Raw genomic sequence first — 22,180 nt, forward strand, 5'->3', positions numbered from 1 at the left:
CCAGATGCTTCCCTAGTTTTTCTTCTATTAGTTTGAGTGTGTCTGGTTTGATGTGGAGGTCCTTGATCCACTTGGACTTAAGCTTTGTACAGGGTGATAAGCATGGATCGATCTGCATTCTTCTACATGTTGCCCTCCAGTTGAACCAGCACCATTTGCTGAAAATGCTATCTTTTTTCCTTTGGATGGTTTTGGCTCCTTTGTCAAAAATCAAGTGACCATAGGTGTGTGGGTTCATTTCTGGGTCTTCAATTCTATTCCATTGGTCTATCTGTCTGTCTCTGTACCAATACCATGCAGTTTTTATCACTATTGCTCTGTAATACTGCTTGAGTTCAGGGATAGTGATTCCCCCTGAAGTCCTTTTATTGTTGAGGATAGCTTTAGCTATCCTGGGTTTTTTGTTATTCCAGATGAATTTGCAAATTGTTCTGTCTAACTCTTTGAAGAATTGGATTGGTATTTTGATGGGGATTGCATTGAATCTGTAGATTGCTTTTGGTAAAATGGCCATTTTTACTATATTAATCCTGCCAATCCATGAGCATGGGAGATCTTTCCATCTTCTGAGGTCTTCTTCAATTTCTTTCCTCAGTGTCTTGAAGTTCTTATTGTACAGATCTTTTACTTGCTTGGTTAAAGTCACACCGAGGCACTTTATATTATTTGGGTCTATTATGAAGGGTGTCGTTTCCCTAATTTCTTTCTCGGCTTGTTTCTCTTTTGTATAGAGGAAGGCAACTGATTTATTTGAGTTAATTTTATACCCAGCCACTTTGCTGAAGTTGTTTATCAGCTTTAGTAGTTCTCTGGTGGAACTTTGGGGATCACTTAAATATACTATCATGTCATCTGCAAATAGTGATATTTTGACCTCTTCTTTTCCGATCTGTATCCCTTTGATCTCCTTTTGTTGTCTGATTGCTCTGGCTAGAACTTCAAGAACTATATTGAATAAGTAGGGAGAGAGTGGGCAGCCTTGTCTAGTCCCTGATTTTAGTGGGATTGCTTCAAGTTTCTCTCCATTTAGTTTAATGTTAGCAACTGGTTTGCTGTATATGGCTTTTACTATGTTTAGGTATGGGCCTTGAATTCCTATTCTTTCCAGGACTTTTATCATGAAGGGGTGTTGAATTTTGTCAAATGCTTTCTCAGCATCTAATGAAATGATCATGTGGTTCTGTTCTTTCAGTTTGTTTATATAATGGATCACGTTGATGGTTTTCCGTATATTAAACCATCCCTGCATGCCTGGGATGAAGCCTACTTGATCATGGTGGATGATTGTTTTGATGTGCTCTTGAATTCGGTTTGCCAGAATTTTATTGAGTATTTTTGCGTCGATATTCATAAGGGAAATTGGTCTGAAGTTCTCTTTCTTTGTTGTGTCTTTGTGTGGTTTAGGTATAAGAGTAATTGTGGCTTCGTAGAAGGAATTCGGTAGGGCTCCATCTGTTTCAATTTTGTGGAATAGTTTGGATAATATTGGTATGAGGTCTTCTATGAAGGTTTGATAGAATTCTGCACTAAGCCCGTCTGGACCTGGGCTCTTTTTGGTTGGGAGACCTTTAATGACTGCTTCTATTTCCTTAGGAGTTATGGGGTTGTTTAACTGGTTTATCTGTTCCTGATTTAACTTCGGTACCTGGTATCTGTCTAGGAAATTGTCCATTTCCTGAAGATTTTCAAATTTTGTTGAATATAGGTTTTTATAGTAAGATCTGATGATTTTTTGAATTTCCTCCGAATCTGTAGTTATGTCTCCCTTTTCATTTCTGATTTTGTTAATTTGGACGCACTCTCTGGGTCCTCTCGTTAGTCTAGCTAAGGGTTTATCTATCTTGTTGATTTTCTCAAAGAACCAACTTTTGGTTCTGTTGATTCTTTCTATGGTCCTTTTTGTTTCTACTTGGTTGATTTCAGCTCTGAGTTTGATTATTTCCTGCCTTCTACTCCTCCTGGGTGTATTTGCTTCTTTTTGTTCTAGAGCTTTTAGGTGTGCTGTCAAGCTGCTGACATATGCTCTTTCCTGTTTCTTTCTGCAGGCACTCAGCGCTATGAGTTTTCCTCTTAGCACAGCTTTCACTGTATCCCATAAGTTTGAGTATGTTGTATCTTCATTTTCATTAAATTCTAAAAAGTTTTTAATTTCTTTCTTTATTCCTTCCTTGACCAGGTTATCATTGAGTAGAGCATTGTTCAATTTCCACGTATATGTGGGCATTATTCCCTTATTGTTATTGAAGACCAGTTTTAGGCCGTGGTGGTCCGATAGCACGCATGGGATTATTTCTATCTTTCTGTACCTGTTGAGGCCCGTTTTTTGACCAATTATATGGTCAATTTTGGAGAAAGTACCATGAGGAGCTGAGAAGAAGGTATATCCTTTTGCTTTAGGATAGAATGTTCTATAAATATCCGTTAAGTCCATTTGGCTCATGACTTCTCTTAGTCTGTCGACATCACTGTTTAATTTCTGTTTCCATGATCTGTCCATTGATGAGAGTGGGGTGTTGAAATCTCCCACTATTATTGTGTGAGGTGCAATGTGTGTTTTGAGCTTTAGTAAGGTTTCTTTTACGTATGTAAGTGCCCTTGTATTTGGGGCATAGATATTTAGGATTGAGAGTTCATCTTGGTTGATTTTTCAACCAAGGAAGTGTCCTTCCTTATCTTTTTTGATGACTTTTAATTGAAAATTGATTTTATTTGATATTAGAATGGCTACTCCAGCTTGCTTCTTCTGACCATTTGCTTGGAAAGTTGTTTTCCAGCCTTTCACTCTGAGGTAGTGTCTGTCTTTGTCTCTGAGGTGTGTTTCCTGTAGGCAGCAGAATGCAGGGTCCTCGTTGCGTATCCAGTTTGTTAATCTATGTCTTTTTATTGGGGAGTTGAGGCCATTGATATTGAGAGATATTAAGGAATAGTGATTATTGCTTCCCGTTACATTCATATTTGGATGTGAGGTTATGTTTGTGTGCTTTCATTCTCTTTGTTTTGTTGCCAAGACGATTAGTTTCTTGCTTCTTCTAGGGTATAGCTTGCCTCCTTATGTTGGGCTTTACCATTTATTATCCTTTGTAGTGCTGGATTTGTAGAAAGATATTGTGTAAATTTGGTTTTGTCATGGAATATCTTGGTTTCTCCATCAATGTTAATTGAGAGTTTTGCTGGATACAGTAACCTGGGCTGGCATTTGTGTTCTCTTAGGGTCTGTATAACATCAGTCCAGGATCTTCTGGCCTTCATAGTTTCTGGCGAGAAGTCTGGTGTGATTCTGATAGGTCTCCCTTTATATGTTACTTGACCTTTTTCCCTTACTGCTTTTAATATTCTTTCTTTATTTTGTGCGTTTGGTGTTTTGACAATTATGTGACGGGAGGTGTTTCTTTTCTGGTCCAATCTATTTGGAGTTCTGTAGGCTTCTTGTATGTCTATGGGTATCTCTTTTTTTAGGTTAGGGAAGTTTTCTTCTATGATTTTGTTGAAGATATTTACTGGTCCTTTGAGCTGGGAATCTTCACTCTCTTCTATACCTATTATCCTTAGGTTTGATCTTCTCATTGAGTCCTGGATTTCCTGTATGTTTTGGACCAGTAGCTTTTTCCGCTTTACATTATCTTTGAGAGTTGAGTCAATGATTTCTATGGAATCTTCTGCTCCTGAGATTCTCTCTTCCATCTCTTGTATTCTGTTGGTGAAGCTTGTATCTACAGCTCCTTGTCTCTTCTTTTGATTTTCTATATCCAGGGTTGTTTCCATGTGTTCTTTCTTGATTGCTTCTATTTCCATTTTTAATTCCTTCAACTGTTTGATTGTGTTTTCCTGGAATTCTTTCAGGGATTTTTGTGATTCCTCTCTGTAGGCTTCTACTTGTTTATTAATGTTTTCCTGTGTTTCCCTAAGTGTGTTCATGTCTTTCTTGAAGTCCTCCAGCATCATGATCAAATATGATTTTGAAAATAGATCTTGCTTTTCTGGTGTGTTTGGATATTCCATGTTTGTTTTGGTGGGACAATTGGGCTCCGATGATGGCATGTAGTCTTGGTTTTTGTTGCTTGGGTTCCTGCGCTTGCCTCTCGCCATCAGATTATCTCTAGTGTTACTTTGTTCTGCTATTTCTGACAGTGGCTAGACTGTCCTATAAGCCTGTGTGTCAGGAGTGCTGTAGACCTGTTTTCCTCTCTTTCAGTCAGTTATGGGGACAGAGTGTTCTGCTTTCGGGCGTGTAGTTTTTCCTCTCTACAGGTCTTCAGCTGTTCCTGTGGGCCTGTGTCTTGAGTTCACCAGGCAGCTTTCTTGCAGCTGAAAATTTGGTCTTACCTGTGGTCCCGAGGCTCAGGTTCGCTCGTGGGGTGCTGCCCAGGGGCTCTCTGCAGCGGCAGCAACCAGGAAGAACTGTGCCGCCCCTTCCGGGAGCTTCAGTGCACCAGGGTTCCAGATGGTCTTTGGCTTTTTCCTCTGGCGTCCGAGATGTGTGTGCAGGGAGCAGTCTCTTCTGGTTTCCCAGGCTTGTCTGCCTCTCTGAAGGTTTAGCTCTCCCTCCCACGGGATTTGGGTGCAGAGAACTGTTTATCCGGTCTGTTTCCTTCAGGGTCCGGGGTGTCTCTGGCAGGGGTCCTGCTGCTCCTGGGCCCTCCCCCACGGGAGCCCAGAGGCCTTATACAGTTTCCTCTTGGGCCAGGGATGTGGGCAGGGGTGAGCAGTGTTGGTGGTCTCTTCCGCTCTGCAGCCTCAGGAGTGCCCACCTGACCAGGCGGTTGGGTCTCTCTCTCACCGGGTCTGGGAGCAGAGAGCTGCTGCGGGCCGGGATCCGCGGGTGTGGGATATTCTATTTCTTAAATAAGAAATTATTTAATTTGTAGTCAAGCTCCTTTCTTACTTCTGCATATTCTCTATTGAATTCAGCTCTTAAAAAAGAAAGAGACTCACTTGATATGTTAGAAAGTAAATTATCCAGGATTTAGCTATGAGACAAACTTTGTATAAACTAACTATGGCTTATTTCAATGTTTTCAACTATATCTATTCATTTATTGGTGTGTGTGTGTATGCATGTGTATGTTTTAGTGTGTGTCTGCATGTATATGTTTTTATGTGTGTGGTTCTATGCATTTGTTTCTCTCTCTCTCTCTCTCTCTCTCTTTCTCTCTCTGTGTGTGTGTGTGTGTGTGTGTGTGTGTGTGTGTGTGTGTCCCATGTCACAGAGAAACTAGTTATTTGGAGGACAACTTGCAGAATTCCATTCTCTTCTCTCTTTCTCCCATCTGGGTCCAGGAGACAAAACTCTTGTTCAACATACTAAGGAATATTTTGCCTTTCTGTTCTGGTTAGCCTTTCATCAACTTGAAAGAAGTTAGTCAACTGGGTAGAGACTCAATGAGAAAATGTCAAACTCAAACTGGCCTTTGGCATTTCTGTGGGATATTTTCACCTAGTCCACTGTGAGTGACGACACACATGGAAAGGTGATTATGGGTAGTGTACGAATACAAGTGAGCATGTGTGACAGCATCCTTTCCTGGTCTCTGCTTCATTTATTGCTTCCAGGATCCTGCTTTCCTTCCCTCCCCTTACTTTTTCCAGTGATGGACACTTTCCCGCAGATGAAACCCTTCCCTTCCCAGGTTACTTTTGGCTATGATGTTTTAGCACAGCAATATCTCTTTTTGTAGAGTAAAACCTTACTTCCTTTACCCAGTGAATTATGATGAATGCATAAATTAATAAATGCATGTATGAGTTAATGGTGGGGACTTTACGTTTATTAAAGCATGATGTTTATTTGTGATTCTAATTTTAGTCTTCCTGAGTTCAGTTGCTTTAATTCTCATTTAGTAAAAAAGAAAACAAAAAATATAGAAGATCAAGATGAAGGAGTCCCAAACTAGTGATTTATTATTCTATTGAGTATGGTCTGCCTGAGTCAGAAGGTCTCTTTTAGTAATTAGTGTTGTATTTATTTGCACATAACATTTAGAAGCATTTTTGGCTAAAAAGCAAAGTCATTTAAATGCAGTTCAGAGTTCAGGGAAGGAAGGAGGCTGGTTAAAAATTCATCATTATAACATTAGTGGTTTAGATTTTTACCTCCCTTATAATAGTCAAACCTCTGAATGAAACAATTGTGTGTTTATGTGTGAGTGTGTCTGGCGGGAGACTTGGGGAGAGGGGGTAAAGGAAAGAGAAAAAGAGAGGTTCTTTTAAGCTTTTCATTGATTCCAAAGAAAATAAATACCATGAAATAAACTAGTCAGAAACTACAGTGTGGTGGGGTTCGATTCTGTGTTTAATTCAGTAATTACTTACTGAATGGCACCTGTGTACGCCAGTAGCCTATGACAAGATACATGCAAACAGCTCAAGCTTGAGGTCTCAGTTTAATGACAAGGGTTTGTTAGTATGTACTTGAGGGAGTTACAAAGGCAGCAATAAGTGTTCATGTGAATCATTTTGTTCTACAAGATAGAAAAAATGAGGCTAAATTTCTGATGTCAAGAATTGTAATATCTCCTCTTGTGGGCTAACATTAGAAGAACCAAAGGGGAGGGGTCAAATCCCTTCTCTCTCTGGTCTCCTGATGGTCCTTTAGGGAAAGATTGTATGGAGTGAAATAATTTCAGCCACCCCACACAACACTCAGACTCTAGAAAGAGAAGACCTCGAGAGTCAATAAAGTAAGTCCACCGCCAAGAGTCAGTGGACTGTTCTCCACATTAACAACCATGTACCTCAAGAAGACTGGGTAGACTTTCTGTCCAGCTTAGGGTTGACTGAGGATGAACATGTTACTATTGAACTAGAAAAATGAAGACATGCATCCTAAAGATAACCCAGGGCTGAATAAAATTTGTATCACGACAGTCTGGTACTGAGGCTGACACTCAGCTTCGGTATGGACTGCTAATAATGTTCCATTCTAAGTAACTTACGTCGGCCATCTTGGAAATGTCGTTATAACATGTTGGGAGCACAGAGGTTCTTGGCCTTATAAATAAGAACTAAAACCAAGAACACTAAATGTGTGGAATTGTCTTTTCAACAATGGGAGATGTGTATAACCTGTTTTTCCGTCTAGGTGGCTGAGAATGGAGGTGGTTAAAAACTTGGTGATTTAGGGAAATATGTGGGATTGCAAGCCTTTAATCTCAGCACTTAGGAAGCAGTGGTCAGGAAGCAGAGACTGTTGGATATCTGAGGTCCAGGCCACCTGGTCTACAGAGTAAATTCCAGGGCTACTACACATAGAAACCTTGTCCTGAAAAACAAACAAACAACAAACAAAAACAACAAACGAAACAAAAGGAAAACCACCTAGTGATATAATATCTGTAGGGTAAATCCTTCCAAGGTCTCACAGAAACAACCAGGGGTGGATAATTTTAGGTGACTTTTCATTGTCTGTATGGCATGGTGTTCCTCCAAGTCCTGATAGCCAGAATCAGAGATACTTAATAGACTCTGTAACCTTTGTATTATCCATATAATCAGAAGTTTCCCCAGGCTCTCATATCCAGGATTGGAGGTGGCTAATAGCCCAAATGACCTCTGTGCTATCTGTATGACAAATTCTTCTATAGGCCCTTAGTATGACACCTGTAGTCTATCTTTAAAACCTATATTTTTAAAAGAGGTTACATGTACTTTGAGTTGAGTTTCAATGTAATTATGCCTCCTTCTACACATCGGGATTGTATTACATCAGGAAACTTTTTTCCCCCAAATTGTGCCTTGCTTATATATGCTTACCATAAACTGCTCATGGTCAGACTCTAGACATTTAAACCAGCATGGCTCAGTATGTTATGCAGAAGCAAGCTTCATTTTTGCCTCATGTGGATCAGACCCTGCCAGCCCGGATGGTCACTGAAACCCCACAGCAACTCTCAGACTTTTCTCAAGCTAGCAATAGAGAGTCAATGTCAGACACAGCAAGAACAAAGACTCAAGGCTCAATCTCGACATTTTAAGAGGCGATTGGTTTGTTCTTACATTCTCCAGGTGTTAATGATAGGATCATCTGCCCTGTGTAGAAACTATTAAATTTGCCAATAGTTTTGTAAAGAACAACTGTCCAACATTGCACTGGTGAAACAACGTAGATCATGCCCCTCAGACTCCTGTCACTTTATCATTAAGTCACCTTTTATGTGTTACACTTTTACTGAGGCTTATGGAAGAGTTAGATAAGAAAGAAAATTATAGTTAAGTAACATTAAAAAATAATTTAAAGGATAGGTAATAATAACCACAGCGGATCTAGTGTTTTATTATTACATGGAGTTTGGTTGGGTATTGTTTTGCTATGTCAGTTCATAAACTTTCCCAGTGCAGCTAGTGCAAACTTGTTTTCAGTACAGTAACCAAATTTCCTTGATGTCCTTCCTCTCCCTTCTTCTGTCCTTCCCATCAGTCGCAAGAACTAATACCTGAGAGCATAACTTGTAGATTTCTTGTATGATGAGTATGTGCAGAATATTCAAACTATGACTCTAGGTGCTAAATTGGGCTCTTAAAATACAGTAGAGGCAATTTTCCTGAGAGTAATTTTGTCATTTGTAAGAACTGTGTGTTTTAGAACTCAGGGGCTCAGTCTTGATGGAAGCAGAAGATAATCCCATTTTTACAACACATCACAAAGAAGCAAATAAGCCAAATCAATCAATAAATAAAAAGCTTGAAAAACTGTCAGATCTCCATGTGAAACACATCAAAATTTCATGTAAAGTAAGCCTGAATCAGGATATAATGCTATCAAATAAGTCACTTTACGATTCTTCTCTGGACTAAGAAATGTCATCTTCTAAGAGCAACAGAGAGCCTACTGAGCAACTCAGTGACACTAATTTCTAAGCCTATACAAAATATCTGTGTCTTTTTCTATCTTTGATTCCATGGTATTTTTAAATACCTCTACATCTGCGCCTCCCAGAATTCAGAGAACAGAGCTTTGATCCCTAGCAAAGCGGTCCTAGTAGACATAGAAGCATTTTGTATGTCTAGATGTCTACAACAAAAATACTCTAATACAGAGATGAAATCACTCAGCACTTTGGTTAGGGAGAATTGGACTGTTATGGGAAACTGACCAGTCTTCAAGTTCTCATGTCTTTAAATGTATATACTTATTTTTCTTGGATCCGTATGAGAGTTTTGCCTGCATCTATATAAGTATTCATGAACAGAAGAAGAGAGTCTTACCAACACTGGAGTCACAGACAATTATGAGCTGCTTTAAAGATATTGGGAATTGAGCCATGGTCCTCATCAAGAAGAGTAATGTTCTTATTCCTGAGACATGAATTCATCTCAGTTATTAGCACGTTGAAAGACAGAATTCAGTCAAGAGACTTAATTTAAACAGTTTACTTAAGCCAAGAGAAAGCAAAGGGAGGTGGTATCAAAACCACATAGAAGTGGCATTATTCTATTAGGTCTTTGGAAGATGAAACACTTTATTAGCATGCATACCTGAGAAAATGTGGTAGCGCCCAAGTTTCTGATATAGAGATCATTGAATTTAACAGCATCTTCAAGGGCGCTTGACCACTGGGATCATCATGAAATACAGCTACTTGGTTATAGCTAGTTCTCCTATTACCTCATGTCTACTAATTCTTTGCCTACCTGGTATCATTTAGTTCAAAATTTAGCCACCCTAAATTGAAGACAGATCAATAAAGTTTTCTGCTTTAATGTCATCAACATGAAAGTAACAAAGCCTCTGGAAAAAACATCCTTTACTGCCAAGCTTTCTTTATTAATGTAAAAGTGTCTAAAACAGAAGATTAAAAAAACAGTCCATCAGCATTTAATTCTTACTCGTCATAAATAGACTTTACCAATTTTCCTACTTTTAAAGTTCTAACTTAAGTTTTAAATTGTATTGAAATATGTGAGGGAATCTATTCATTTTTTCTCATATGTCTTACCAACCGGGGAATATCCCATCCTGTAAAAAGTATATATAAATTTAATCTTTATTCAGAAAGATAATATTAAAAATGCATATCCTGGCTTAGATTTTCATTTGATTATTTCTTGACTCTTTTATTTATTGTCAAAGGTGTATTCTCAACTCCCAGAAGAACTGAAAAGGACACAGATATTTCCTATCATGTGATTCCTCTGAATTAGCTGTTCTTTTTTTGAGAGGCTGACATTGGAGCATTTCTCACTGTTGGTGTTGTGTTTAGTAATAGCTATCTGTCAATCTCACAAAAGTACCACTTAAAAAATTCTAGCATCCTCCAGACTGAAGTTATATCTCTCAACTCTCTCACAGTTTCCACTGAGAAGCTCAGTCAAGTAAACATACAGAATGAACTTCCATTGTCCACAACATATTCATATTTATGTATGTTGCAACATATTTGAACACCATGTTCAAAGTAGCTTCTCAAATTTAAATTTGCAACATGATCTTTTATGACAGGAAGCATTCATCTGGTTGTGTTTTATAAATTGAAGCTATTTTCTAAAATAAATGTAAATATGATGTGGAAAGCATGCAACACAATTAGAATTATTATCGTGATAAAAGAAATGATTGTATTTATACATTACCTTTTAACATGTTTTATGTTTCATAAAACGTCATAGTATCATCCTTTATATCATATTCTTTGCAAAATCCTGAAGAATTGGACAGAATGCTCATATTTTATCAAAGCAGAACAGGCAAAGGAGGATTTAAAAGACCATGCTAGGTTCATATAAAATGCATAATAGTTGACTTGCTAATTTATTAAAATAGTGATATTCATCTATATAGACAGAAATAACATTTCCATATGTGCTATAGAGGAAGGCACACAGATAAGAAAGTATCTCGTGAGAAGACCAGGTAAAGAGGCACTCTACGTAAACTCATCTAGTATCTGGCTCTTCAGGCATTCTAACTAGGCTAATTGGGTTCCAGATGATGTATTTCTGCATTTCTCACTATCTGATTAACATCCTATTATTTTTAGCAGGAATTTTGGGAAATTAGACGTGAAAATTATGCTGAAGTTTTCCATGACAAACTGTGTGTGTGTGTGTGTGTGTGTGTGTGTGTGTGTGTGTGTGTGTGTGAAACCAATGATCTCTTTCACTATATTTAATTGCAATTACCAGGTCCTATAGGTTTTGGGAATTTTTTTGTTTGCTGGCTGTTTACTTTTATCAACAAGAATTCCTTGTGCTATAGAGATATAGAGATTCAAGGAGACGTGCATTTATCTCTGGGTGACTGTAAAGAGTTGTTTCGTACCAATTAGTCTTGTAATAGGAACTGATGAAAATTCAGTGCTAATCCACTGAAATAATTTCCTTAATCCTGCGAAACATTCCAGAGCTTCCTGGTTCATCCTTTTCTCTCTTTTATTCCATAAAGTGGGGAAATTTATATATCAGCTGGTTACTTTTTGATCCGTAGTGTCTGCAACAGTTCCTCCTATATGGAGTATCTATTGAATAAAAATAGGAGGAAATAAAATATGAAATGTGTTTGATAGCAAAATTATGTATTATCCACTTATCTCTAGATTCTGATATAATGACAGAGGAAATAGGAAATCTAAAAAGGTGTAATGGAAAAGAAAAGAAAATATGCTAGAGTGGGTTCTCCAAGTTACTTTTTGTGGATCGGTATACGTAGGTATATTTCTTATGATAGAGGGAATGACTCAGGGTAGGAAGATCAGGTATAAGGATAAGAGGAGACAAAAAGTCTTCTGAAATAAAAGGGAAATGGCCCACGGGGGCTGACCGACACATGGAGCACACATCAGAGATTCAGTTGGAGGACTGGAAAAGTGAAAGGTGAAGGGACGTCGTGTGCTAATCATGATGCTGAGATCCTTTCTTATCTCCCTACACTGAGAAATTTAACGTAACTAAAACCACAGAGACTTGAGGATGATTTGTGAAGCAGAGAACAATTTTAAAAAGATAGATGAATTATTGACTGATTGTGTCTTGATAGGAGTTACTCATCAGAGAATGCTGAATTAAGCATGTAGAAGGAAGACCTAAGCACGGAAGGAAGTCCTCACCAAAATGAATGACGGGACATTGTTTGCACTTGCCTCTCGTTTTTGTGGATGAACTGTAACATGCTATGCTTATTTTGTATTAAATTATATTATGTGATAGTATGATTTAGGCATGGTATTATGTTTCTAGGTTTAAGACTTATCAAAGACATCATCATTATTTATTCAGTGAATCCATTCGAAGGGATATGTTCAGCTGAGAAGAGAGTGATAGAAAATGGGAGGGGTCCTGGAATAGATACGAAGCACTTGCTCATGAGCCATGCTTATGTTTGCAACATTTAAAGTATTACCACACCGGCTCACCCTTTAGAACTGAGAAGACTTGCAGGACCCCAAAAATGTTTTGCTTCCTCATGGAGGCCTCTGGGGCCCCAACAGTGACAAGCTTGGAAACCTGTCCCATGAATCCCTTCTCAGTCAGGTTTGTCTGGGTCATAGTCAACAGAGTTGAGTTCCACACACTTCCTTCATCTCCATTGTCTGCCTCTGGGATTGCCTGTTGCTCCTGAGGACTTTGAAGGAATCTCAAGAGTATCCTGCTTCTGTTGGAGGTCTACAGGGCCCCAAGAGTAACCAACTTGGAAACATCCCCACCAACTCATTTTCAGTTGTGTCTGCCTGAGACACAGCCTGCGTAGTCCAGTCCTCTCACTTCCATTGTCTAGCACACCACTACTCCAGCCTTCCCTAGAAGTACTGCTGTTATCAGGATCATGCAGCCACCTCCTGGGGAAACCATACGGCTAAAGGTCAGTGTAAGAACCTACCACCAGAGCACAGATATCATGGTACAACAATCCCTGAATATCCTAATGAAACTGAAGCACAAGCAGATGATTTTAAATCCAATCTTATAAATATGATAAAGATCTTTGAAAAGGAAATGAATAAATCCCTTAAAGAAATACAGTAAATTATATCCGAGGAATTAGAGGTATTAAAAGAGGAAGCAAAGAGATATAAAGAAATGCAAAGAAGTGCAGGAAAATATGATTAAATAGGTGAAGGATATGAATAAAATTGTCCAAAAACTGAAAATGGAAATAGAAGCAAGAAAGAAAACACTAAGTGAGGCAATCCTGGAGATAGAAAACAACCTAGGGAAGAGAACAGTAATACAGACATAGGCATCACCATCAACATACAAGAAATGAAAACCAGGATTTCAGGCATAGAAAAATATGATAGAAGAAATCATAGCTCAGTCTAAGAAAATGCAAAATCTAAAAGCTTCATGACAAAAAACATGAAGGAAACTTGGGACGTTACGAAAAGACCAAACCTAAGAATAACAGAAGATGTCCAGCTCAAAGGCCCATAAAACATCTTCAACAAAATCATAGAAGAAAATTTCTCTTACCTAAAGGAAAAAATGCCTAAGAAGATAAAGAAGCTTACAGAGCACCAAACAGATTGGACTGGAAAAGAAAATCCTCCTAACAACATGATAATCAAAACACTAAATATACAAAAATAAGAAAGAATATTAAAAGCTGCAAGGGGACAAGGCCAAGTAATATATAAAGGTAGAACTATGAGAATTATAACCAATTTCTCTGAGACAATAAAAGCTAGAAAGCCCTGGCCAGGGGGCTTACAGACTCTGACACTACAGATGTTAGCCCAGACTACTATACCCAGCAAAACTTTCAATCGTTATGGGTGTAGAAACCAAGATATATTGTGACAAAATCAAATTTAAACAATATATTTTACTAACTGATCCCTACAGAGGATACTAGAAGAAAATTTCCAACCCAATAAGGGTAACTACACTCAGGAAAAACAAGAAATAAATAATTTTGCACCACTAAAACTAAAAGAAGAGTTAACACATATACATACATACACCGCCGCCGCCGCCACCACCACTACTACTACCACAATCATCAACATAACAGGAATTAATATCGGTCAACATCAATGGACTTAACTCCCCAGAGTTAAATAGATGCATAAACAGAATCCACTATTCTGCTAGATAAACGAACCACATCTCTGCAAGAAAGATAGAGTAAAGGTCTTGAAAAGGCTTATCCAAGCAAATGGACTAAAGAAATAGGCTAGTTTAGTCATTCTAATATTTAATAAAATAAGACTTTCAATCATAAGTAATCAAAAGACACTTCATACATATCAAAGTAAATACGCAAAGAGGATATCTCAGTGCTTGAACACTATGCTCCAAATGCAAGGGCACCTGTAACTTTAATTTTTTTTAAAACAAAATCTCCTTTTTTTCCCATTTACTTGATTGGATATTTCCTTTATTTACATTTCAAATGTTATCCCCCTTCCGGTTTCCTCCAGAAACCCCCTATCCTGTCACCCCACTTTTGCCTCCATGAGGGTGCTCCCCCATCTACCCACACTCTCCCTCCTGCCTCCCTGCCCTGGCATTCCCCTACACTGGGGCATTGAGCCTTCACAGGATCAAGGACCTCTCCTCCCATTGATGCCTGACAAGGCCTATCCTCAGCTACATATTCAGTAGGACACATGAGTCACTCCGTGTGTACTCTTTGGTTGGTGGTTTAGTCTCTGGGAGTTTTGGAATGTCTGGTTGGTTGATATTGTTGTTCTTTCTATGAGGTTGCAAACCCTTTCAGCTACTTCAGTCCTTTCTCTAACTCCTCTATTGGGGACTTCATTCTCAGTCCAATGGTTGACTGTAGGCATACCCCTCTGCATTTGTCATGTTCTGGCAGAGCCTTTTATTAGACAGCTATAACAGACTCCTGTCAGCATGCACTTCTTGGAATCTGCAAGAGTGTCTGGGTGTGGTGGCTGTATGTGGGATGGATCCCCATGAGTGACAGTCTCTGGACGGCCTTTCCTTCAGTCTCTGCTTCACACTTGGTCTCTGTATTTTCTCCTGTGAGCATTTTGTTCCCCCTTCTAAGAGGGACTGAAGCATAAGTATTGGTCTTTCTTCTTCTTGAGCTTCACGAGCTTTTGGGCTAATATTCAATAATCAGTGATGGCATACCATGTGTGTTCTTTACCTTGTGTTGCTCCCCGATACCTACACAGGGAAACCAAGATTTATTTAGAATGGCAACTCAATAGGTGAGCAATTAAATGATCTATCCTTACCTTCTAAGCTAATCTGGCTACCTCCATTATACTTACATATTATTATTGATCTGGCTTGAAGAGATCCCCTTTTCATGGCTCAGATTTCTCTGTCCTCTCAGTCCATCTCTCTCCTTCTCTCCTATCCTCTTTTATTATATTTTTCCTCAGTCACTCTTCATATTTTAAATATTAGGCATGTACAATAGTTATATAATACATAATTACATAATACAATTCATGAAAGCACTAATTAGTAATTCTTTCTTTTTTTATTTCCCATCCTTATTAACTTGAGTATTTATTTACATTTTCAATTGTTATTTCATTTCCCGGATTCCTGGCCAACATCCCCCTAACCCCTCTCCCTCCGCTTCTCTATGGGTGTTTCCCTCCCCATCCTCCTCCCCATTACCACCCTCCCCCCAACAATCCCATTCACTGGGGGTTCAGTCTTGACAGGACCAAGGGCTTCCCCTTCCACTGCTGCTCTTACTAGGCTATTCATTGCTACCTATGAGGTTGGAGCCCAGGGTCAGTCCATGTATAGTCTTTGGGTAGTGGCTTAGTCCTGGAAGCTCTGGTTGGTTGGCATTGTTGTTCATATGGGGTCTCAAGTCCCTTCAGCTCTTTCAGTCCTTTCTCTGATTCCTTCAACGGGGGTCCCGTTCTCAGTTCAGTTGTTTAATGATGGCATTCACCTACGTATTTGCTGTATTCTGACTTGTGTCTCTCATCTACATTCTGTTCCTGTCAGCCTGCACTTCTTTGCTTCATCCATCTTATCTAGTTTGGTGGCTGTATATGTATGGGCCACATGTGGGGCAGGATATGAATGGGTGTTCCTTCTGCCTCTGTTCTAAACTTTTCCTACCTATTCCCTCCCAAGGGTATTCCTGTTCCCCTTTTAAAGAAGGAATGAAGCATTCACATTTTGGTCATCCTTCTTGAGTTTCATGTGTTCTGTGCATCTAGGGTAATTTGAGCATTTGGGCTAATATCCACTTATCAATAAGTGCATACCATGTGTGCTTTTCTGGGATTGGGTTACCTCACTCAGGATGATATTTTCCAGTTCCACACATTTGCCTATGCATTTCATAAAGTCATTGTTTTTGATAGCTGAGTAATAATATTCCATTGTGTGGATGTACCACATTTTCTGTATCCATTCCTCTATTGAAGGGCATCTGGGTTCTTTCCAGCTTCTGGCTATTATAAATAAGGCTGCTATGAACATAGTGGAGCATGTGTCTTTGTTATATGTTGGGGCGTCTTTTGAGTATATGCCCAAGAGAGGTATAGCTGGGTCCTCAGGTAGTTCAATGTCCAATTTTCTGAGGAACCTCCAGACTGATTTCCAGAGTGGTTGTACCAGTCTGCAATCCCACCAACAATGGAGGAGTGTTCCTCTTTCTCCACATCCATACCAGCATCTGCTATCACCTGAGTTTTTGATCTTAGCCATTCTGACTGGTGTGAGCTGGAATCTCAGGGTTGTTTTGATTTGCATTTCCCTGATGACTAAACATGTTGAACATTTCTTTAGGTGCTTTTTGGCCATTCAATAATCCTCAGCTGAGAATTGTTTGTTTAGCTCTGTACCCCATTTTTAATAGGGTGATTTGGCTCTCTGGAGTCTAACTTCTTGAGTTCTTTGTATACTTTGGATATTAGCCCTCTGTCAGATGTAGGATTGGTAAAGATCTTTTCCCAATCTGTTAGTTGATGTTTTGTCCTAATGGCAGTGTCTTTTGCTTTACAAAAGCTTTGCAGTTTTATGACGTCCCAATTGTTGATTCTTGATCTTAGAGCATAAGCCATTGGTGTTTTGTTCAGGAAATTTCCCCAGTGCCCATGTGTTTGAGACTCTTCCTCACTCTTTCTTCTATTAGTTTGAGTATATTTGGTTCGATGTGGAGGTCCTTGATCCACTTGGACTTAAGCTTTGTACATGGTGATAAGAATTGATCTATTTGCATTCTTCTACATGCTGACCTCCAGTTGAACCAGCACCATTTGTTTTAAATGCTTTTTTTCCATTGGGTGGTTTTTGCTCCTTTGTCAAAGATCAAGTGGTTATAGTATGTGGGTTCATTTCTGGGTCTTCAATTCTGTTCCACTGATCTACCTGCTTGTCTGTGTACCAATACCATACAAACAGAAAAATATTTTCAAACATTCTATGACATCATTATGCCATTGTTGTTCTTTCTATGAGGTTGCAAGCCCCTTCAGCTCCTTCATTCCTACCCCTAACTCTTTCATTGGGGTCCCTGTGTTTAGTCAAATGGTTGAGTGCAAGCATCCATATCTGTATTGGTCAGGCTCTGGTAGAGCCTCTCAGGGGATAGCTGTTATTGTTTAAATTTTGACCCACCTTCCATGGTGTACACATGGTCTCTGGAGAGCGTTCATGAGCTTGGAGCTACCTGTGCTGCCCCTGGGATGAATCCTTTCACTGACCCTCAAACTAGGACCTTTCCTCTGTAGTGATAGTTTTCCTCCCTCTCTTTTTGAGACAGTTTAAAATGCCAGGCCGGGCCTGGATAAACTGCTTTCTGGCTCAGGAGCACTGATTCTAAATCTAGCCCCACCACTGGTAGGGGCAATTAATCGCTATTCTCACCAACAGGTCTATCGGTCTTCAGTGCCTGTCCCCATTTCCTGGGATATTTTGATCTAATTTACACTAACCAGAAAACAATATCTCTGTCTGGCCCCACACCCAGGCCTCCCCCTTCTCCCCTCCTCTGCTGTAGCTCCTGGTTGGTGCCTGTGAAAAGCAGATCTGGTCCTAGGTCTGGTCCCATTCCAGGGGAACTCTGTCTGGGAGGCTTGCTTTCCCACAAGCGTGTGATCCCTAAGATCCTCCTACAAGATAGCTCTCTCTCTCTTTCTGTCCCTAACAATAGCTATACTGAGCTTCTATCAACAAGTTCTTCTTGGCATCAGCAATAGTGTCTGGGTTTGGTCTTTGCAGATGGGATGGATCCCTAGGTGGGCCAGTCTCCGAATGGCCTTTCCTTCAGTCTCTGCTCCACTCTTTGCCCCTACATTTCCTTTAGGTAGGAGCAATTCTTGTTAATATATTTGAGATAGGTGGGTGGCCCTATCTCTCAAGTGGGCACTATGCCTATCCTCTAGATATGCTCTCTACAGGTTCACTCTTCCCTTTAGCGGATATTTCAGCTGTTACCCCTGTTGGGTCCTGAGACCCTCTTCCTCTTGGCATCTGGGACTTTCTAGTGGCTAGCCCCAGTTCTCCACCCCTTACTGCTAAACAACTGTTCAATTTATTGACCCTCTACAGCTGAGAAGCACTTAAAGAAATCCTTTGTCATCTGGGAATATAAATGAAAAGGACTCTGAGATTCATTTTACACCCATCAAAATGACTAAACTCAATAGACACCACATACTGGAGAGGAAGTAGAGCAAGAAGAAGCTTCCTCCATTGCAGGTAAGAGTACAAACTGTACAACCACTCTGGAAATTAAATTGGCAAATTTTGAGGAAATTTGGAATAGTTCTACTTCTAGATCCAGCTATTAGATCCTGGGCATAAACCCAAAGATTCTCCACCATCCCATAAGGACACTTGCTAAACTATGTTCATATAAGGTTTATTGATAATCAAAAGAAACTGGAAACAACCTAGATATCCCTTAACTGAATTATAGATTAAGAAATTGTGGTACATTTAAATGGTGAAGTACTACTCAGCTATTAAAAACAAGGACATCATGAATTTTGCAGGTAAATGGATGAAACTGTAAAATATCATCCTGATAAAGATAACCCAGACACAAAAGGACATACATGGTGTGTAGTCACTTATTAAAAACCCAGGATATTGAAAACTATCCTCAAAAATAAAAGAACTTCTGGGGGAATCACCATTCCTGACCTCAAGCAGTATTACAGAGCAATAGTGGTTTAAAAAAAACTGTATGTTATTAGTACAGAGACGGGCAGGTAGATCAGTGGAATAGATTTTAAGACTCAGAAATGAACCCACACACCCATGGTCACTTGATCTTTGAAGAAGGAGCTCAAACATCAAGTAGAAAAAAAGATAGCATTTTCAACAAATGGTGCTGGCTCAACTGGAGGTCAGCATGTAGAACAATGCAAATAGATCCATTCTTATACCCCTGTACAAACTTGAAGTCTAAGTGGATCAAGGGCCTCCACATCAAACCAGATACACTCAAACTAATAGAAGAAAAAGTAGGGAAGAATCCTCGAACACATGGCCACTGGGGAAAATTCCTGAACCAAATAACAATGGCTTATGCTCTAAGATCAAGAATTGAAAAATGGGACCTCATAAAACTGCAAAGCTTCTGTAAGGCACAGGACACTGTCATTAGAACAAAATGATAACCAACAGATTGGGAAAAGATCATTACCAGTCCTACATCCAATGGAGGGCTTATATCCAAAACATACAAAGAACTCAAGAAGTTTGACTCCAGAGAATCAGATAACCCTATTAAAAAACAGGGTACAGAGCTAAACAAATAATTCTCAGCTGAGGAATATCGAATGGCTGAGAAGTACCTAAAGAAATGTTCAACATCCTCAGTCATCAGGGAAATGCAAATCAAAACAACCCTGAGATTCTATCTCATACCAGTCAGAATGGCTAAGATCAAAAACTCAGGTGACAGCAGATGCTGGCAAGGATGTGAAGAAAGAGGAACACTCCTCCATTGTTGGTGAGATTGTAAACTGGTACAACCACTCTGGAAATCAGTCCGGAGATTCATTGGACACAGCACTATCTGAGAACCCAGTTAAACCACTCCTGGGCTTATATTCAAATGATGCTCCAACGTACAACAAAGACACATGCTCCACTATGTTCATAGCAGCCTTATTTATAATAGCCATAAACTAGAAAGAATCCAGATGCCCTTCAACTGAGGAATGGATACAGAAAATGTGGTGCATCTACATAATGGAGTACTACTCAGCTATGAAAAACAATGACTTCATGAAAAAAAAAAAAGCATGGTATGCACTCGCTGACAAGTGGATATTAGCCCAAAAGCTCAAATTACCCAAGTTACAGTTCACAGACCACATGAAGTTCAACAAGGACAACAAAGTGCCAAAGTGAGGATGCTTCAGTCCTTCTTAGAAGGGGGAACAAAAATATTCATAGGAGGGTTATGGAGACAAAGTTTGGAGCAGACACTAAAGGAATGACCATTCAGAGCCTGCCTCACCTGGCGATACAGCCCATATACATACAGCCACAACCTAGAGAATATCTATGAAGCCAAGTACATGGTGACAGGAGCCTGATATCACTGTCTCCTGAGAGGCTCAGGCAAAAAATGACAAACACAGAGGTGAATGCTAACAGCAAACCATTGAACTGAGAACATGATCCCCATTGGATGAATTACAGAAAAGATTGAAGGAGGTGAAGGGCTTGTAACCCCATAAGAACAACAATACCAACCAACCGGAGTTCCCAGGGACTAAACCACTACCCAAAGTCTACATATGGACAGACCCATGGCTCCCGTTGCATATGTATCAGAGGATGGCTTTGTTGGACACCAACAGGAGGAGAAGCCCTTGGTCCTGCCAAGGCTCGATGCACCCCTGTGCAGGGCTAAGTTGGGGTGGGGTGGGAATGGGGTTGGTTGGGGAGGTGGAACATTCTTATAGAAGAAGGGGATGAGGATGGGGTAGGGGATTTATGGATGGGAAACTGGGAAAGGGAAAAACATTTGAAATGTAAATAAAAAATCCAATAAAAAAAGAATTATCGCTTATTTTCCTATATTGTCTTGGTACACTAGCAGAGGCATAGTATAGTGACTTGATGTTTATGACTTAGAACAAAATGCATGTATTTATTGAATGTGTGAATGAATATCCTGGATACACAGATTTTAGGAATTTACCTTGCTGAATTTGCCTGTTACAGGATTAATCCTGCAGTATTTTAAAGCATCAATATAGGAAATGTAAACCTACTTACTCTAGTTACAATTCTCTGTTCCCGAGAACAAAGTACATTAGTGTCTCCGTCCCATTTGTATATGACTATAAAAATCGATTTCTCTTTCTGAGGAGGTAAATTGCTGGAATGAACATCTGTTCCCAAGGAACATCAAATGCAGACCTCCTGCTGTCTGAACAAACATGAAAAATGAAAGGCCTCTGCTAGAGGCCTAGGACCTAGACCTCGGCTCCGGTTCCGTTTGAAGTGAGCTTTTAAATTTGGATATTTTTGTGTTCTGTTTTGCCCTCATTTTGTTTTGTTTTCTGTATTTTTAAGACCAGAGAAAAAACAATGTTGTAAAAGCAAACATGGATTGCAGATAGCAAATAGTTATCCACTTTTGTAAGTACTTATTGTTGTATTCAAACAATGTGGCAGGGTGCTGAACCCCACACAATACAGGACGAAGCAAACATATTCTTGGTTAACTACTGTCCAGTAGCATTGCAAAGTAAGGATTGCTTTTTTATTAACAACGAAATCATAGCCCATTCACATTGCTTCTTATATCACTTTCTTGTTCCCGCAGAAATCAACCTTGAGTTTTAAGGTATTGTTCTGAAGATTGCTATCTTTAAATATCTGCTCATCATATCAACCTGAGGTGAAGAAACAAAGGAATCTTCAGGAATATTTACTGAAATGTGTTAGGATTGAGTGAGCTACTGATACTCAGCGAGTGTTGGCCCTAACATTATACAAAGCACAGACTGTGTATAAACAGAGAATCTAAACTAATAAAGATCTTCCACTACTAACCTGAAATGTTCTTTAACTAATTCTGTCACAGAGTTAGGCCATTTAAAATGTGCTATTTGTCATTCTGATGAAAGGCTCCTGAGATCATGAACTTATTCCGGAAACGCCTGAGAATCCACACCCAGCCATTGTGTGAGTTCCAGGCGAGGAAGTGCTGCAGAATTGTAATGGGAGGTGCATATCAGTTGCTGCGGAACCCTGAGTAGTGTTTATATGTTTTACAGTTCGTCCAAGCACTTTCCATCCACGTTTCTCTGGAAGATTCTGCTACGCAGTT

General features: G+C 39.5%; 1 long non-coding RNA gene across 1 annotated transcript; it reads left to right on the forward strand.

The window, feature by feature from the left end:
* The first annotated feature begins 17,363 nt into the window (after positions 1-17,363).
* Positions 17,364-21,909, forward strand: LOC103690238 (uncharacterized). Its single transcript, XR_015624615.1, has 4 exons — positions 17,364-17,718; positions 18,100-18,184; positions 18,430-18,579; positions 21,674-21,909. It is a non-coding gene; the product is annotated as an uncharacterized LOC103690238 (long non-coding RNA).
* The last annotated feature ends 271 nt before the right edge of the window (positions 21,910-22,180 follow it).

Source organism: Rattus norvegicus, chromosome 7, assembly GCF_021556685.1.
Source record: "Rattus norvegicus strain SHRSP/BbbUtx chromosome 7, alternate assembly SHRSP_T2T, whole genome shotgun sequence".
Lineage (NCBI taxonomy): Eukaryota > Metazoa > Chordata > Mammalia > Rodentia > Muridae > Rattus > Rattus norvegicus.